The sequence below is a fragment of the Scardinius erythrophthalmus genome (genome assembly GCF_964197995.2).
Source record: "Scardinius erythrophthalmus genome assembly, chromosome: 21".
NCBI lineage: Eukaryota > Metazoa > Chordata > Actinopteri > Cypriniformes > Leuciscidae > Scardinius > Scardinius erythrophthalmus.
Genome location: NC_138241.1, coordinates 15,286,638 through 15,307,633, shown reverse-complemented (window position 1 = coordinate 15,307,633; position 20,996 = coordinate 15,286,638).

Sequence of the window (20,996 nt, the reverse complement as noted above, 5' to 3'; positions counted from 1 at the left end):
GTCGAACATGCAAACATTTGTCATATTTGACATTACAAAATAAAAATTAATTTCTTAGTTTCTGCATGTGCTAATGGGGGATATTGTTTCAAGTCTTGAAACAGGTTTGTGTTGCCTGACTTTGATGGCACGTATCTTCAGCACAGTTTGCAGTGCAGGCTGCAATATTAATATTATATGTTTTTTCTCGAAATGCATATTTGACAGTGAGTTGACAGTAGTATTAGCTTGAGTTAGGATGCAGATTTATATGTTAAATTTATGTTCATTAACAAAAACAGTTAAAAAAAATTAACAACCTCATTTTTATTTGGTAAAATGTAATATTCTGACTGTTTGAGTTTTATTAAAATTAACCATTGGTCATCCAGTATCATGCATTTAGATCATGATAACCACAGATAAAACCAGGCATAGCCTATAGCTCCTCACTATCATGGCAAAATGTAACTTTATGGTTTCTATGGTATTTGTATGAAAAACAGTAGCCTAAATGCATTATTAAATACTGTAATTATATTCCATTAGTCCTTTAATACATTGTCTACATTAATAATATAATACAATTCAATATGTATATCCCACATTTCATGGTGCGGTTAAAGGTGATCTAAGCGATGTTGGGTGACGTCACTTCTTGTTGACGTTCGAAGTATTGTCAAACAAAATGGAGGCTAGCTCGACCCTCCCTCCTCCTCATCCCGTCCCCTCCCCCTCCCTTCCGTGCTTCCTGAAACAGTCATGAACTCTTTAAAAAATAAAAAACTGGATTTACCCACCTGTCCAGCAAAAACAGAGCCACCTGAATGTCGGATTGGAAGCCCTTCTGCCGGCCAAGTTCTCGCCACCTTTTGAACGCTTTTCCGATGTAAATTCGGGACTTCCTCTATTCTTTGTTATTTGTTCATCGGAACGTCGTGTGTCGGCCATATCAAAATTCTCAAGAATATACAATTTTAACGTTAGTCGTTGTTAGGACATCTCTCCTCTAGCTAACTTCCCTCTTCATGCTTACCTCTCCTCCACTCCCCACACCCCCCTTCATGTGCACGCACACTAACCCCCCCACCCCCAATTCATTCTTGTCGGTTATTGGCTGGAACACTGTTTGTTATGTTTCGTGGCCCAGGCTGGGCCAGTTTGTTTTTCTTGCCGTTTGTGGAGCCTGGGCTGTCTACAGAGTCCGCGTTTTTTTTAAAGTGTGTTCAGGGAACAGGCTGCTAGCGGATAGTAAGGAGATGTTTGCTGGATGTGACAAAAAAGGTTTTGGCCTACAAAATGTGTGACATCGTTTAGAGCACCTTTAATATTAGGCTACTAGGCTAACGTTACAGTAAATTCATGGTTTATGGGAATTTGTGGACGGAAAACCCTTCTGACTGTATCGTTGTGCACAGTGTTTCTCCTTTTTGTCAGCACTGTTTCATCTGCCTTTAAACTGGTTTAAATCACTGAGACATTTGTGTTCTTCACTGAATTCAAGCGCTTCTCACTGGATCTTGTGATCGAGACCGATCAGAGTAAACGTATCTACTCTAGTGAGCTCGCGCTCGCGCTGCCATTTGGACTTTGAGCTGAGCGGATAAATGGTCCGTGTGAAGCACGGTTCAAATGAGTTTCGTTCCGCTTTTGGCGCATAAACATTATTGAACATTTATCGAACTCTTGATATCGTTTTATCGTGAATAAATTATATCGCGATAATTATCATTATCGTTTTATCACCCAGCCCTAGTGCGGACTCTCTTGAAGTGCCTCTCTAATTGGAATTTTTTGTCTACGCTCCTCATATGGACTAATTTTAATGCACGGTGAGTCCCTAGCTACCCTTCCTGTGCACCAGTGCACAAAGCAAGGTCCATAAAGACATGGATGAGCGAGTTTGGTGTGGAGGAACTTGACTGGCCTGAACAGAGTCCTGACCTCAACCCGATAGAACACCTTTCTGTGAGCCAAGCCTTCTTGTCCAACATCAGTGCCTGACCTCACAAATGCGCTTCTAGAAGAATGGTCAAAAATTCCCATAAACACACTCCTAAACCTTGTGGAAAGCCTTCTCAGAAGAGTTGAAGCTGTTAAAGGATGGGCCAACTCCATATTAAACCCTACGGATTAAGAATGGTATGTTATTAAAGTTCATGTGCATGTAAAGGCAGATGTCCCAAAACTTTTGGCAATATAGTGTATATGTGTTGGATGGGAAAACCTTAAAATAGAGGAGAGAGTTGAGAAGAGTGTTTAATTTCTGTGGATGGTATTTGAGAGGTTTTGAACTAGGATGACACTGATGTTTGCTGACTAAACACATTCTTAATGGAACTTGTTCTCATAATTTCCTTCACAGGGTCCTGGGAGAAATAGCTCATGAACAGATATAATTATGTTGTTGTGAGATATGACACTCAAACAGTAATGAGCCCAGTGAACAGAAAACGTGTATGATGAATTTTTTAATAATTCTCTTGGTTCATTTTCAGCGTCATATTCAAACCAAAATCAAAAATTAAACTGCATGATTCCCATTATGATGACATTATTTTAGGCCTCACTTGTACTTTCAATGCTGTTTCATCAAGTTGTGTGTGTGCGTGCGTGCGTGGCGTGTGTGTGTGGAACTTTAGGAAGCTGTGAATTATCATTCTCATGAATAAATCAGCATATAATTGTCATATAATTGTGGCATATAATATGGTGGTCAAGTCTTTTTGTATAATGACTGTATTACTGACCATTGTCCCAGGCAACTGATTCCCTGTATAGCTATCCTAGTTTCTTGTTCTTCTCATTAGATAAAGGTTTAAACTGCGATACATGATAATTGACTTATAAAATATTTGGTACTGAAGTTTGAAATAATGCTTTGCAATTAATGCTCTTGGTTTTAAAGGGTGACTAAAGTTTTTGGAAAATTTAGCTTAATCCTAGTCCCAATCCTGATTTTAACCAATCCCTTTATTACACGTTAAGGTTTTGTCATAATCACAATTATGCTTCTACTATGCTTGTGCTGTAGAAAAAAGTTAAATGGGGTTCTATATATAACCATATGGTTCTTGACTCAATTTTAAAGAACTCTTTATCTCAAAAAGGTTCTATATTTTTATGAACTGTTTAATTAATAAGATTTAATTAAAGCTGCAGTCCGTAACTTTTTTTGGGTTACAAATTATCCAAAATAATTTTTTTAGCAAGTACATAACCAGCCACTGTTCAAAACAATCTGATTGCCTTAGCTCGATTCAAAACGGTAAGCTTGTAATAATGTTTTTAATTCCAGTGGTACTGGTGGATTTCATTTCTACGGGAAATTCGAGCATGTCTTTGCGTCATTACGTCACATCTGTACACATAAAGAAGGGGTCTTGGCTTGTAGGCTATGTTGCATGTGAGGATGTTGGAGGTGAATATTTACAGCCTTTTCTCACAGAACTTGATATAATTAAACATCAATTTGATGGCGGATCCAGAAAGGTTCAAACGAAAATCACCAGTGACAACTGGAGATTCACCTGTTGTAAAATGCAAAAGACTTCGGACTTCAGTCATGTTGTTAATATTAACAATTTGAGAACAAAGTATAATTTGCACGGTTTGACATGATATGATAAGCGATTGTTAGATTTAATCAGCGTGATTTACTGCAATGCTTTTTTCCCCTTAGTTGGTCAGAACAAAAGTGGATGTTATACTTACTTGTTCAGACGACATTTTCCAGTGAAAATTCTTATGTTGGTCATACTTCCAAAAAGTAGAATCTGTGATTCCAAATGATGACTGACAGCCGCACATTCTCCTCAAAACATTGGATTCATCCGCACTGTGCCGTGTCGAGGCACAACCCACGTAAAGTTGATAATTCCGCGAATAACTGCAATTGCAGATTTCAAACAGAGATGGCGACAAACAGGAAAAAACTACGGACTGCAGCTTTAAAAATAAAAATATATTAAAAAGAAATTAATTCAAATTAAATCTATAAAATGATTCTGTGTGACTTTTAGTGAACTTCTTCTAAGAGTGTATAGTGGTCATATAATTTTTTTTGTATTATTATTATTTTCTTCTCGTCTGAGGTCCACTTATAATGTTGCTGCTGTTTTCCACCCTGTCTTTTTTTATTTTATGTATTTATTTTTGCTCCTGTATCTTTCACATACAGTATGTGGCCTTTGCCTGAGAAATTAGCACTAATTCTGACTACTTTGATCCGGTTCTCATAAACTTACTGTGGTTTTCCTGTTGTGTCAGACACAGTTTTTAACTGCCTTATTCTTCATCAACTGCTAAGTTTGCCTTACATTGTTACACAAAACAGTGTATGCTGAAATCAACGGCAGTAAACTTCAGCCACTTTAGAGCCTTCATTATACTATAAGAGCTCATGTCTTTAAGGAATAATAGTAATGTAACTCCTTTTCTCACAGGAGTTCTATTATACTGTACCCGAAGAAAGTTACAAAAGTGTCATTTTTATGTATACTCTAAAAAATAAAGGTTCTTTAATGGCATCAATGGTTCCATGAACGTTTAACACCTATGGAATCTTTTCATTGCACAAAAGTAAACAAACGTTCTTCAGATATTTAAATATTATTTTGCACTTAGAAAATAAGGTTATTTTAAGAACTTTTTATCCAAAGGTTCCAAAATAGTTCTATGGCATCTCTGTGTAAAAAAAAAAAAAAAAAAAAAAAAAAATTGTACTATAGAGTGTACTATAATCAGAACTAACCACATTCTTCCCAGAACAAGAGCATTTTGGGGGGGCTAGGGAGGATGTTTTAGTTTCCAAATGGTAAAGTATACTATTATAGTGCATCAAGCTATTTTATGATGAACATTTCACAGCCTTTTTCAGCCCCAGAGTTGTCTGACCTCTCTCAGCAGTGTGGTAAACAGCATCTTTGTCTGGCATGATGCCCAAGACCGCACGCAGGACACGGGAATGCAGCATTCCACACATACATAGAACAAAATCATCAGTAATTAAAGGTGTAGTTTGAAAAACTGTCATCATTGACTCACCCTTATGCCATTCCAAGGTTACAATTTATTTTGATAGTCCACTAAGTAACTTTGTAACTACATGTCAAATAACTTTCACTAGATTATTAGTAGAATAAGTTGACACATTGTAGTGTTACTCATTCCAAACCTGCATGATTTTCTCATTCATTTGTGCAACACAAAATTAAACTAAGCATTAGAAATTTCATGATTATGTTTAGATTTTTGTGTAGATGTTTAGCTTTTCCTTTGTATGTTTGTTTAAACAAAATATTGCTATATTTTGTGATTTGTGCTAATGTTTCTTTTTCTATTTCATTTTTGGATTTTTCTTTTCTCTTTTCGCCTGAGGTCCTGTATAACTGTATCCACTGTATGTCCGACTGATTGCACTGTATTCCTCTGTAATGCTTTAGATTACAGCCCAGAAAGTAGAGTATATTTTCAGCTTTAAACGTAGCTTTCAGTAATTATAGTGTACCTATAAAGTACCTACATGTAAGTATAAGGGAACAAAATGTTATGTTTCGGGAATAAAGGGGTAACAACCAGGAGAATTAAAAAAAATATTTATACTGTAAGTAGAACTGAGGGGTACTTATTCTACTATTATGATACAACTATCTTACATTTGGGAGAAATTAAGCGAGAACATAGGCCTACCTTTTTTTACCCTTTTTTTTTTACACTGTATAGGCTAGTTAAAAAAATACATGGTTAATATCTATGAATTTATCTATATATTTTTTGATAGCAAAAGTGCAGATGTTTAAGTTTGGGCTTACATGGTTCAAGGCAAGTAAAGCTAAAACTATTGCAATCTTTTTTTTTTGATACTGGGAAATATACTCTTGTTCCATGTAGTTACAGGGTAAGTGGTGCTTGTTACCTTACCCTCTTGTTCCATGCAGGGTAAGTACAAAAAAAATCCATACAATCTAATATCACTGATTCGGAAACCTTTATTTGGAAAAACAACTTATTACAGATGGTCTGAAGCGATAGTCTACAGTTTAAAAAGTTTAAAATATTGTAATTTTTCTTACAAACACTTATCGTTTCACTTCAGAATACATTGATCCATCCATTGGGGTCGCATGGATTACTTCAGTTATTGCAGTATGTGCATTTTGATGCTCCAACTTTTAGAAACACATGAGCTTGCATTATATGTATTTTTTATTTTTCTAAAAACCTTCATTTGTGTTAATCTGAAGAAGGAAAGTTGTATACATCTTGGATGGCATGAGGGTAAAAGATGAGTAAATGGTGAGGACGTATTTTATTTTAATACAGAATAACAAGAGACATGATATCGTCTTCAGATTCATCAGTGGAAAGAAAGAAAAAGAAGAAGAGGAACAAAAGGAAGAAGCCAAGGAAAAAAAGGGGGAAAAATATTTTTGTTCCTGCTATTTTTAAAAAGCCTATACAGTATGAATTGGTACACCATTTTTAAAGATATGCAGTGTATGTTCTCGCTAAATTGCGCCCAAATGTAAGATTTTTGTATCATAATAGTAGAATAAGCACCCCTTAGTTCTATAATACTTACAGTATAAATACTTTTTTAATTCTCCTGTTTGTTACCACTTTATTCCCCAAACTTTGCATATTGTTCCCTTATACTTACATGTAAGTACTTTATAGGTACACTATAATTACCGAAAGTTGCGCTGTAAATTTGCCTTAATTACGCAGTACTTTCCGGGGTGTAATCTAAAGCGTTACCTATTCCTCTTTTTGATTCTAAACTGAACTCAAATGGCACTGAGAATTGGGTAAGAGACAAACAGAAATTACTCAATTGGGGAACTTGAGAGTTGAAACCATGTTGATGACCTGGGTCTGTGGTGGATAGTGAGTTTGACATGTAATTAAACTCGAGGTACTGTGGGGTGCGGACTGGATTGATTCCATTCCTAGGGCTTCAGAACAAATGTTTTTTTGGGGTGCGGACTGATGGGGCAGTGAACCCGAGGTCAGTCACAGAGCTCCTCTTGTCTGATTTTAGGGGAAAATCGGGTCCATCGGAGATGTCCAATAGATTTCTTAGGCGCGCCAAAGAATACCACAGATACAGTGTAATCTCCATTGGAAAATCTCAGAGTAAAACAAGGAGTTATGAAAATTATGATACACCGGTGTATTGTGTTTAAATGTTTAATTTTATTGGCTTTTATTTTGTGATTATTTTAATTCCTTTCTGTAAAGCACTTTGAATTGCCATAGTGTATGAAATGTGCTATATAAATAAACCTGCCTTACCTTGCCTTTTTCAAAAGGTTTACCCTTTTTTGTGGTATTTGCTTCATTCATGTTTTATCCTGTTGGGAAACAGAGCATAGCTGTGGTGCTTAATGGTGAGTGAAGAGGAAAGGATACAAAGCAAGGACACACAGCACGTGCCTCCATGGACCTCTGGGATTAAGATATTAAATGTGAATTATGGCAGATGAGTACATCCGTCACCTTGCCGAAAGCAATGATGTTCCGTTTTTACAGAGCCATCAAAAACCTGCTGTGTCAGAGATCAGTATGATTTCAGGTCTTTGTCACGCTGCAGGAACAATACATCACTTAATTCTTGTCCGGTTCAGCAGTAGAAAAGCCTAGATTCAGCCAATCGTACTTGTGTGAAAGATTTGATGAGAATTTTTTGAAGGAAGGTGATGTTTTTTTTACATCAGCATATGCATCAGGCATGTTCTCCAAATTTTTTTGTTAAAACTACATGAATAATCTTTGTTGACAAAACTAACTGGGCTGTGTTTCCCAAAAGCATCGTAAGCCTAAGTTGATCGTAATGCCACCAATGGCCTCTACGATCAACTTGAACTATTGGTATGATAGAACTTGCAACCATAGTTGGCTTTGGGAAATGCACCCCTGAGCAGTGGATCTGTAGTTCCCAGCATTAGGAGTGTATACTTACACCTGTCTTTACTTAGAGGTTCATTATATACAATGTGTATAATGATAAATAACAATACTTGTTTGAAAATTAAACCTTGGTAAATTAATAAAAAAATTAGGTTCATTAATATAATGAAGTTTGAAACATTTAGTTTGATTTATGAAGTTAAAAATACTAGTGTAAATTAATTTGATCTAAACCAGCTAAATTGTTTTGACCCAACTAAACTGATTTATTTACTAACCATTAAAGGCACAATATGTAACTTTTTTGCTTTAAAAACAGCAAAAATCACTATATCTATGTTATATATTTTTTTTTTAGTTGTGTACTTACATTATCCCGACTGTTTCCAACAACTTTCAAACCAGGAGAAATTTGTAATTTAATTTGAGAAACGTCCCATTTCTTTATTTCCGTTTTGTCGCAGCCAATGCCGTCATATCCGCGTTGTCCCTGGTTTCCGCTCGTGCTGCCATGGCAACCAGAGCTATGAACCAGAGCCGTCTGATAGTCACCAAAGCGACTGACGCGGACAACTTTGTAGTTCGCAATGTCTATCTACACGCTGTTGTTGTTTCGTTCAAACATTATGGACCATGGCAAGCAGACTTTGGATAAAAAAGGAGAACTAAAACGAGAATCAATATCAGCGCGGTGTTTTCGAGATGCCTAGAGCTCCCATGGACAGTATATAAACGAGAGCTCCACATCCAAGACTTCGACCGCTCCTACATGTACTTTATTAAACAGGTGAGCACATTTACATAAAACTAATCAATGTTTTATAGTTCAACAATGATAAAATGTCAGAATATGATCAGTATGTTATTCTAATGTTGATCTAGTTTACTGCTAGTCTCATACAGAGAGACTAATACATACATTTCAACACATTCAAATGCAGTTTAGTGTGCTAGTGTAATGTTAGACCAAGTGAAACATTGCTGCGTTACCTCACAAGTTTAATTTGTCTAATAAACTGATCTGTGAGTATAATTCTGCGTGTAGTTCGGTAGAATGAAATGTCCATATTCCTTTTATATCCGCGGGACTCACGTCGCGTGTGGAGCTGATAGCTGTCTCTTAGCAATCCCGACCTGCTTCATATCACAGTCATGATAAAAACATCGATGTATTCAGTCATCCATAAACATTATTAAATCGGTCGGCTTGACGTTGACGACAAGATCCATAATTCTTAGCAAATGTTGCGTCATCAATCTACGCCTTTGTTATTGTAAATAGGTTAGCGACCCCTAGTGGCGAAAAATGTCATACTGTACGTTTAACTAAATTAAATTGTGTGTAAAAATGTCTTCGGTTAAATTAAGGTTAATCATTTTTATTTTGACTGTAGATATCAAGGTGGAAAAAGACTTTCATCATATATATATATATATATATATATATATATATATATATATATATATATATATATATATATATATATAAAAGATTATAATTTATACAAGCTTAGGCAATTTTACCTTGCTGGAGGAAATAATCAGGTTATGTCTACTGACAGTTATGCTTCAGTAAAACCTTTAAATTCAGTTATGTAAATCATTTATTTTATTTCAAGAAAACCAGTTATTGTAGATGTTACCACATACATTTTCTAAGTAGAACTGACAATACTTTTTTCCCCCTGTAAACAGCAGTTGCTTTTGGTAAAAGTTAGAATGAAATCGTTCTGAGTATGAGAATGAAATAATGTGCTTAAAAATATTTTAAACAAACATAATCAGTGACAGTCTGGCTCTCACTCTCAGGTCCTTTGAAAAGTTGCCATCACAAATACTTTTTGACATTCATGTGGTGATGCTGTAGCTCTCCCCAAAGCTTCCAGACTCTAAACTCAGCATCTAATGTAGCAGCATGTGGTTCGTAAGTTATAAACACATCAGAGAAGTGATCGCTCACTGCAATACTGAGGATGAGGTTGTTTAGTCGACAGTCTGACACTTGATTATATACTGAACACCAAACAATGCTGCTCAACTGAAATCCCAGATAAGAGTCTCTGCCTGCCATACAGATCAGCAGAAATGGAAATTATTGAGGTTTCACATTTACAGTCTACAGTTGATATTTAGTCACTTTGTCATTCACTGGCAAACAAAAGTATATCAAATGGTGGAGACATTGTATTTCATGTACCATTCTGCCTAACAAAGGCAAAACACTGTAATATACATTTAGTCCCAACTAATTCTGAAACCGACTGTCTTAAACTATGATCTGTTCTGTAAGAGACAGGTTTGGCTCAGTTAAACACAGATTCAGAGAAAACAGAGTTTGAAATATCAATCACAATTCAATCAAGCTTTATTTATCAGTTCCAGAGTTTTTGAAATGATTTTAAGGCCAGCATTACTTGGTCTCGAGCATAAAAATATATACAGTGATCATACCACAGTTGTGCATCATTCAGAAATAAATTCTAATTAAATAAATTTACATTTAATAATTAAGCAGATACTTTTATCCAAAGCGAATTACAAATGAGGAGAGCAATATAAGCAATAGAGCCAACAATAGGGCAACAATATGCAATTGCTATGACTAGTCCCAGTTAGTAGCACAGTATACGTATAAGGATTTTTATTATTATTTTTTATTAAAATAGAAATATAGAAGAGTAGTGTTAGTATTAATGGGTCAAGTGTTGACAAAAAAAGTGAATTTGATTTATGCATTTGAATTAAGGTGTCAAAAGAACATAGAATGTTTTTAATAATTTATTTTATTTTATTCTGCATTTCAATCATCCTGCAGTTTAGAGCACAGGGCAGTATACATTTAATGTGAATATTAATATTATCTGGTGGGCATTTTGTGATGCTGCGTGGCAATACTAAAATCTTGATCGCTGTGTTTTGACAGAAGGGCTGTTGAACTTAGTTTAACTTAACTTCCGCTTCATGCCGACTTTAACATTTCTGAAATCCCTCTGTTATATGAATGTTGAAGTTTTTTAAATGCAATTTTCAAATGCAAAATTCAACATCTTGTCCATAGATATCAAAACTGTTCATGTATTTATCACATATATACCATAGTTTATCTGAGGGTAGTACTGAATAAATGGTAATACATTAAAAGCTGGTTGATAAGATTTGATTTTATTGATGACACAAAATAGAAGTTTCCAATTTGTGAGCTGAAAGAAACTTTTTGAAAAAAAAAAAAAAAGTTCTATGCCCAATTCTGATGAGCCTGCGATGATTCTTTGCTGCATCACATGGGTAAAATGCTCAGTAGTGACATATAAGGGAAAGAAACAGGTGCACACATTCACAATACAATTTCAGTGCACTAACTGTTGATAAAAGAATATTAAAAAACAGAGTCGGACAAAAACAGAGCAATTATTTGTAAAAGAACAGCTCATGTAGTATGAGGCAATGTGGACCAATCAGGTCAGTGTAGTATTAGGATTTAACAGTAGACGACAGCATACTCTGCAGAGAAAAGTACAGAAAGTCATGCAGGAAAGTGAGTAGTAGCTCTAGGCTGATAATATGGGATTAGCAGTGGGAGTTAAGAGCTCTGCCTAAACTGGAGAAGAAACTGCTCTGAAATCCGCTGGTTTTTGAGAATTTGGATCTGTCACGTCTTCCTGTGGGGAGGCTGGAAGAACTGATGGGCTGGTGAGAGGAATCAGATCATCTTTAACTGACCTGTGATCTGTAGTATCTTTCAGTTGGCATTGGCAAGAACCAAACAATCTAAATCCTGATAGTCACAGAGGTGAGGATGACGTAATTGTTTATGGCCCAAGTTGACTATGAAAGAAGGATAACTGCATAATGCTTAAAGTGTTTTGGAACTATGCATTATCATAAAGAGATGATTAACACTTTGCACAAATTTGTGTCTGGTTTAAAATAATGGCACAAATGCCATCTTGAAAATCACCTTGCATGATTCATTTAAATACTTTCCTCTCTTGACACTCCTGTTTTGTCTTGTCTTTGTCTGAGCCGTGCACTCTTGCCTGTGTGCCTTGTTTCATGTGCTGGGCGTGGAGTTTGGATCCCGGCACTTCGGTCTTGTTTGGCTTCGGTTCTGTGTCAGGATTCGGACATTCATGCTCTGCGTGTTTGTATTCTGTTGTGAGCGCACAGGATGAGCTTTCGCTCGTTCTTGTGCGCTCTTGTAGTGTGAGCGTGCAGTTTACCGCTCTTCTGTCCCCGTGTGTTGTTGAGTTCTGTGTAGCACACGGTTTGTGTTTACATTGGCCGTGTGCTTTCATGTTATCATGTTCTGTGTGAACACACGGCTTATGAGTTCTCATTAGCTGTGTGTTCATGTCTGTTTTGTGTGAGCACATGGCTTGTGATTTGTTTTACCATGTGCTTTTGCTTTAGTCATGTTTGTTGTGACGTCAAGTCAAGTCATCCTCCTTGGGGTGGTTTTATTTTTTATTTTGGGTAACACTTTATTTTACAGTGTCCTTGTTACATGTTCTTACCGTATAATAACAGTAAATTATGCATAATTACATGCAATTAACCCTCAACCAAAACCTAACACTATAATAAGTACATGTAGTTAATTATAATTACAGTACTTAAATATATAAATAAACTGTAACAATGACCCCTTAAAATAAAGTGTAACCGTATTTTGTTTTATTTTATTATCATTAAAAGCCCTATGTTTTAAAAGTCCTCGCTCCTTCCATCACACCCAAACCTGACAGGTGCAAGCTGTTAGTAAATCTGGCCCGTGGTTTCCAGTTGTTCTGCTGTTGTGACAGGGAGCAAATTTGGACTGATTGTATTTGGTTGATCTAGGAGCAACAGCTGAGTAGCTAGCAAGGTTAAAGTTAAATAATTATGAGTTGATCCGGAAGATCATAGTTACTATCTGTAGGTCAAAAGAAACATGTTGTGATTCACCGAGGAGTCTTTTGTCTGGTCATTTGAAAAGGATTGTACATAGTTGAAAGTGTTTTGACTTTATTATTTGCATGTTTTTGTTTTGAATAAGTACTTACTTTGCAAAAAATAAATAAAGGATGTTCTATATAGTATGAATGTGAATACAATTCGGACATACTGTATTCGCCATGTTGTCATTCATATAACCTACCAGCATCAGTTGCTTTGCTGCATTCGTTAAATTCTCTCCCGTGGCATCATGGGATAGTAAAGTGTCCATCGTATGCACACTTCAGAATCTTGCCGGAAAAAAATAGGTCATCTGGGCACTTTTTATCTATGAGTACTGTGAATTCGGACATACTATTCTTGTCACATTCTGTTTTTTGCCTACTATATAGTAGGGAAGTATGCAATTTTGGATGCAGCCACGTGTGTCAGGCTACCGTTCTCTCTCTGCACATTACATCATTACACCAGTTGGTGGAGAAGTGACTGTATTTATGAGTGAGTCATGCAATTGAAAAGTCATTAAATCGATACACGCAATTGTATTAATTAGCTTAAGAACACTGATTCATACACCACATGGCTACATAGACCCGCAATGTTAATTCTGCTGTGGCTTTGTATGGAACTATTGTCGTTGGTACAGCAAAAATAGACAAAGTAACTAACGATATTTTATCTAAAATATAAGTTCCCTTTCAAATGGGTACTCGCACTGTGTCCCCTAGAGGGCGCTATGGGGAATGCTTCAGGCATGACCGGTGTTGAAGCATGAGTCTAAACACGACAATAAACTTGACATTGGCAGGCAGCAGCCTATGACGTCACTACTGGTGCGACCGTAAGTATAAAAGGGTACCTGTGAAATACGTCATCCTCTTTCTTGTCATCAGGAGGCCATTTGGTTTCACTTTATTTTGATAGTCCCTTTAACAAATTCTGTTGACTATAAGTAACATTGCAACTACATGTCTACTAACTCTCATTAGAGTGTTAATATAGTATTAGTAGACTGTTAGGGTTAGGGATAGAATAAGTTGATATGTAGTTACAAAGTTACTTATAGTCAGTAGAATGTCTGTTAGAGGACCATCACAATAAAGAGTTAGCAGATATTAAGCAGACAGTCTACAAATACTCTAATGGGAGTTAGTTGACATGTAGTTGCATGAGTGAGTGTAAGTGCACTGTATTATATCTGTTATTAATTTGTTGAACATCAATCACATTTTTACCCTTAAAAGGGTTTTTGTATTTATAAATTCGGGGAACAGACACAGTCTCTACATGATGATATATAGGTGAAAGAGTCTTTATGTGTTGGGACGTGAGACAGCTAGCAGACGGTCGGTTTAGCCAGTCTGCCTGTTTCGTGACCTGGGCTCCAGTTAGTCAAGATTCAACTCTATGGCTATGTGTTATATTACTAGAGAGAAGAGCTGCACCACCCCAGGAGGGTTGAATACCATCTCTTTTCAACAGGTCAGATTTGTCTCAAAAATGTTTCCAATTGTCTATGAACCCAATATTATTCTGCAGACACCACTTAGACAGCCTGCTATTGAGTGAGGATAGTCTGCTATCTCATCACTCCTGCGAACAGGAAGGGGGCCAGAGCATATTACAGTGTCTGACATTGTACTTGCGAATTCACACACCTCTTCAATGTTAAAGGAGAACTCCGGTCAATTTTAACATTGAGCTCATTTTTTTGTAAATTTGGAGTACTGTCAATACAGAGAACAACGACAAAAATCGGTGTTGCCTACACCGTGTTATCCTCTTTTTAAAATGTGCACCCTGTTGACTTCAATGGGGCAAGTTTTAAACCTGCTTTTAGCCTCTTAACATCCTTGATGTGTCATTACAAGTGCCCAGCCATGTGAGTGATTCCTTCAGAGTGATCACGGGTGAATCTGACTGCAGTAGATCGGAAAGATATTAATAAAAATGATGTTATTTCAGCCAGCGCACATACCTGTATTTACATCCTGTTTTCGGTCGAAGTCCATAGTAATCGATTGTCGAGTTCACACGCATAGGTTTAGTTACCTATGATCACGCGCGTGAACTCGACAATCGATTACTATGGACTTCGACCGAAAACAGGAAGAAAATACAGGTATGTGCGCTGGCTGAATAAACATCATTTTTATACATATCTTTCACATCTACTGCAGTCAGATTCACCCGTGATCACTCTGAAGGAATCACTCACATTAGCTGTGCACTTGTAATGACACATCAAGGATGTTAAGAGGCTAAAAGCTGGTTTAAAACTTGCCCCATTGAAGTCAACAGGGTGCAAATTTTAAAAAGAGGATAACACGGTGTAAGCAACACCGATTTTTGTCGTTGTTCTCTGTATTGACAGCACTCCAAATTTACAAAAAAATGAGCTCAATGTTAAAATTGACCGGAGTTCTCCTTTAATGTAAGTGATCTCCGACTGGCGAGGTCAGATATCATTAGTGCCGATGTGAATAATAATCTTAGAGAATTTACGATTAGCATTAGCCAACACTTTTTAAAATTTGCTTTGATGTCAGGCGCTCTGGCTAACGGAAAGCATGTGACTATGGTGGCTGGTGTCTCTATTTTCACATTCCGTGTAATAGAATCGCCAATAACTAGAGCACTTTCAACAGGATTCTCAGTGGAGAGAACCTGTTTGATGTTCTAATCAGAATGGAACAGCGGTGTTTTAACAACTGGTCATGCCAGAAGATTTCCCCGTAGAGCCCTCTATGGGACGCAGCATCTCGTTCCCCTTCTCAGGGAGTCATGGTTACATGCGTAACCTGAGACGTTTCTTAATATTAACGTTTTGTTCATTGAACTGTTGTATAAAAGCAATATCACTCATATTCGTGCTGTTGGTCTGAACATCAACACTGCTGTGATTCTGATTGGACTTTGAATGAATAACAACCAACAAATGTCCAGCATACATGTGAATTCATTTGGTACTTTTTTTTTAAAACACTCAAATATTCTAGTGACTTATTCTGATATCTTATTACGTTATATTCAGTGCCTCATTGACTGTCATATTTAAAACTTTGATGAGAAGTTTAAAACATGGAGACAAAATTCGAAAAACAATGGCTTGTTTGCAGTTGTTTCTTGAATAGCATTTGCATAAATGTTAGCAAAATGTTTTAATTTGGCGAGTTTCCCCAGAACAATTGTGGAAAAAGTTGCATCTGATTATTCTGTAGGAATAAATTATAAACCACAGAAAGATAACAACAGCGAAGATTTGCATTAAACTCTTGGTTTGTACACCATATGGAAGGAGTACATTCCCCTGAAGTATTCACGATTAACCCTCGCGGTTTACAATGTTATCCTTAATTTAATGAAATATTCTCCTACTTGAACTGTGAGGTCATAGCCGAAGCTATTTATTTACATCCTCCTGACGGTTGACTCTGACTGCACATTTTAAAAGCCACATCTAGCCTCAGGATTTTTATTCAAACAAATTGGTCTAGAAACCTTCAAATACAGCATTCATAATTCCCAATGAAAACAGAGCTGCAAAGGCAGCCTTTAACATGTTGGTAACATTTCCCTTTTTCAATTAGCATATTTTACAGGCCTATCAAGAATGCAAACACCGGGTGCCAGATGAGGAGGAGGAAAATGGAAAGCATAAAGAGCAATGTTAAATGGAGGGCAAATGTAAAGTTAGTTATGCATTTAACTAGAGCTAATGCATCATATATTGACCACTGACATAATAGGACATGAGGTTACAGTACCTGCTAAAATAAATGACTTGTAATAAAGCTCTCCTAAGTAAGTGCTCAGCACACATGCATAAAGCTTAACACAAAAATAAAATTTTAGACTTCAATTTTAAAGTGTTAAAAATTCCTGAGTGGGCCTTTAAAAAGCAAGAATGTCAGAATCCTTTGTTTGTGTCTTATGTCTTATGTCTTTGGGGTTTTATTTCAAACAGTTCAGATTCATTTTAAATATCCAGTGAATGCATAAGTGAATAAATTCAATCAATATCACTATTCAAATGGCAATTGTTTCTCAGGATGATTTCTATATTAAAGTGTTTGCATGGCTCGTCTGTGTTCTCAGTTCTCTGAAACATGCATTCTTTGTGCCAAATGCCCAAATTCTCATTACCTGCAAAAGTGTCAAATTGCAGCCATCTGGACCTCAACAGTGGTCACCAAAATGTTCACAACATTTGGGCCAATTCCTTCATTTAAACTCAGATATGAATTAAATGAACTACCACAAAACCTTGGAGTTAAAATAATTTGAACATACATTTTCTCCAGCAAAAACATCAACATTTCCTATATGTATATGTGTAATATGGAGGGGAAAAAAAAACTATTTTTTGTGTTTGCAAAAAGCGATGATGTGTTTTGTGGGCGGACTATAGCCTGGGTTACCCCATGCTGCCTTGTGCGCAGCGCAATTTTATACCATGGACAAGATTTTCCCCTCAAAAAGGGAACCAATCACAGAACGGGGAGGGAGCAGCAAGATGATGATGACGTTGTTTATATCTATGGATCCAACATGGCAGCAGACACGAAGTTACCTTTCGATCTTGCACAAACGGCAATAGTCACTGAACGCCATCATGTACACATAAATCTCTGACCCATCGTCTTCTTCCTCGTCGAAACGATTGGCTATGAGCTACGTACAGGCGCATTTGATAGACATTCGTAGCGCCCAATAAACGGCTCTGGGCATTCGTAAACCACGCCTCAAATACGAGAAAATGAAAATGTGGTTCCCAGACCACGTCTCAATGAGACGAGGACTGACGTTAGCAGTCTATGGAAAACATGGAATTAAAAAAAATGATTTTGACTTTATATCTCACAATTCTGACTTTTTAATCTAAATTCTGAGTTTATATCTCACAATTCTAAAAAAAATTAATTTTGAGATATTATTCTGTCTTTTTTCCTGAGAATTGCGAATTTAGCCTATCCCGCAATTTTGACTTTTCCCCTCAGAATTGTGACATAAACTCGCGATTGCGAGTTATAAAGTCTGAACAGAGATTATAAATGTGAGAAAAAAGTCAGTATTGTGAGATAAAAATGCTATAGGTTTAAATGTTACATATGTAAAATGTTATGTTTAAATATTATTTTATGCTGTAACTGTAGGGCTAATACATTATGTCTCCTATGAAATGAATATGTGAATATCATGTAGACATATTGTTTCCATCAAATTCATGCTTTAATAGTATTATCGCAGGTTTCATCAGTGCATCTCTTTATTGCAACCATAAAGGTCTGTGTTTAGCTTCAAACGGCGATGACGGTTTTTTGCATCTTTTTTGCATTCCGATTCTGACATCCAAAGGCTTTTTTTTCTCTTATTCCATTGATCTCGCCCGTTTTCCCATTCCTGTTTTCTGCCACCACAATGCGCTCACAGCTGCAAGTCACGTAACATTACACAACTCAGCATTTTAATTGTCATTGTATTAATTAATTTATGTATGTTTTTTTAATCATTTGTTGTTTCCTTTTTTTGGTATTTAATAGTCAAATGCCCATGTCAGCTGCCACTGACATCTTTCTTGTTTTATACTGCATTGTAATTTACTGAGAAACTGCATCTAGGCCCTGTTTACACCTGGTATTAAGATGCGTTTTGGTGGATTGGATCACAAGGGGATCGGGGTGTAAAAAGTTTTGAGCTTGACCACTTTCGACCGCTTCCAGAGGTAGTCAAAAACGCATTAGACTGGATTGCTTTCGTAGTTTAGACGCTCATGTCGTCGAATGCGTCCGAACAAACAAAAAAGACCGTCAACTCTCCGCCTACTGACCTAACGCGAGAACATTATGGTGAAGCGCTCTGCCCAGACAGGATTTAAACGTTGTCGGATGAAGACCCAAGTTTGGTTTGAAGGTGAAAAACGCACCAAGCCAATTTTTTCTCAACATTCATGATTTAACACGCACTCTCCGCGTTCGGTGTTTGGTCTTGCGGATATTAGAGCAGAAACGAAAGCTGCTGCTCTCCATATGTTTTCCATCTCCAGGTGTGTTCATTTGTAAAATGCATAAGCTTATTTCATCCATTTGATTGAAAGATCTGAAAAAAACCCGAAAAAAAAAACCCATACATTTATATGTTTATAAATATAGACCCTCCCTTCGAAGAAATCAGGACAGAAGTGGTCGAAAGTGGACAAAAGAGACACCAGGTGTTAACGGGAATGGGTCTCCCTCATCTACTTGTGATCCGATAGACCAAAACTCATCTTTATACCAGGTGTAAACAGGGCCCTAATTCTGTTCCACTTAGGACTGTAATGAGATGAACAAAATAATGACAGAATTCTTTGACTTGTCTCACTTTGTGTAAAAAAAAAAAAAAAAAAAAAAAAAAAAAATCATTGTTTGATGAAAAGTGGTGGTGGTTATGTTTCCCAGAAAAATAAATACTGACAATTTGTTGAGTTTTAATACTTTTGTAGTTCATTACATAAAAAAATAAAAATCTCTATAGCTTCCAGCATTTCTGGCAGAGACTTACACCCAGAGAGAATTAACATGAGCTCAGCTGTTATTTTAATCATGATAGGAAAATGAAGTTCTTGCAGATTCCATTGTAAGCATTCAGTGGAAATCCCAGATGAGACAAAGTTAACAAGCAAAGAGATGAGACAATTACATCTGATGAGACAATTTTTTTTTTTTTTTTTTTTTTTTTTACAGAAAGCTTTGTAGATAGTGAAGAAAATCCTTAAATATTCTTTTTAATCACGTATATGGCATCACAAACTTCCATGGCCATAAATTCCATAAATTCAGCTGAAACTATTCAGCTTAAATTAAACTATATATATAAAAAAATGTTTTTATGCATCATCCTTTCCATTTGCACTTCCTAATGATAAACATAGCCTACAGTATATATGTAAGGGATAATGTATAGTGAGCCGGTTGTTATAGTGAATAACGTACTCGGTTACTAACGTAACCTCGGTTCTCTCTAGAAGAGGGAACGAGTATTGCGTAAGTAGCTTACGCATCGGGAAAGTCTTCTTTCTTCGAGATCTGAAGCCAAAAAATTATCCTTAATTTTGTATTCATTGTCAACGCAGTGCAGCAGCCGACAGACCTAGGCAGGCTGTATAAGCGTGCTCATTGGCTGCTCGGCTGCAACTGCTTAAGCCTATCGGTGAGCGCTCTGAACGCGGCAACCAATGAGGGCGCTTCGCGCCCTCCACACCCTTCTAACCGTCAGAATGGGCGTGGCCAGCGTGTATATATTCAGCGCTCACAGGCTAAAATTCTGGTTTTCGCAGTCTGAAGCGCAAAAGCTCGTGGCGCGACACGGCAGGTTACGCAATACTCGTTCCCTCTTCTAGAGAGAACCGAGGTTACGTTAGTAACCGAGTACGTTCTCTTACGAGAGGTTCTCTCGTATTGCGTAAGTAGCTTACGCATCGGGAACCCTTTGTCAACGCCGTGTGCGCCGAGCATCCAGCCCATGAATCCCAGGGGAACCGGGGAAAACACTCTGCTGGGAAATGTGGCCGGTCGGAGAGACGGGCTAGCGTAGTACATGCACTTCATGCAGCATATGAAATAGAGCGGCGCGGCCGGTCTATAAACATAGCAGTACAAACAGTAGGGCCGGCGGAGCGAGCCCATACAGTACATAAGCACTCATAAGGGTAGGAGAAAACGACATAGTCGGTCTCACATGAAGAGAAAAATTCCCGTGCGGCAGAAATAAATGCGGGCGGCCAGCAGCGCGGGCCAGCACCGATAACAGCGCGTAACGGGAAATAGGAAACAGAACGGAACAGCCGGTCTGAGTCAAACACTTCACCCTGAGTAGTTACCAGAATAGCGCCAGCATATGAACGTAGTCTGCACACGGGAGCTGGGCAGAGCATACATGTCACTTATACCGACAATATTTTTGCCTGTAGGGCAGGAACTTCCAGGTTATAAAACCTCACGAATGTAGACGGGGAGGCCCAGCCCGCCGCCATACAAATGTCGTGGATAGAAATTCCGCTGGACCAGGCCCACGACGAGGCCATGCCTCTAGTGGAATGGGCTCTGATGCCCAGAGGGCACTGCAGGTGTTTGGAGGCATAAGCTGCTGCTATCGCGTCCACTATCCACCTGGACAAGCTCTGCTTCGAG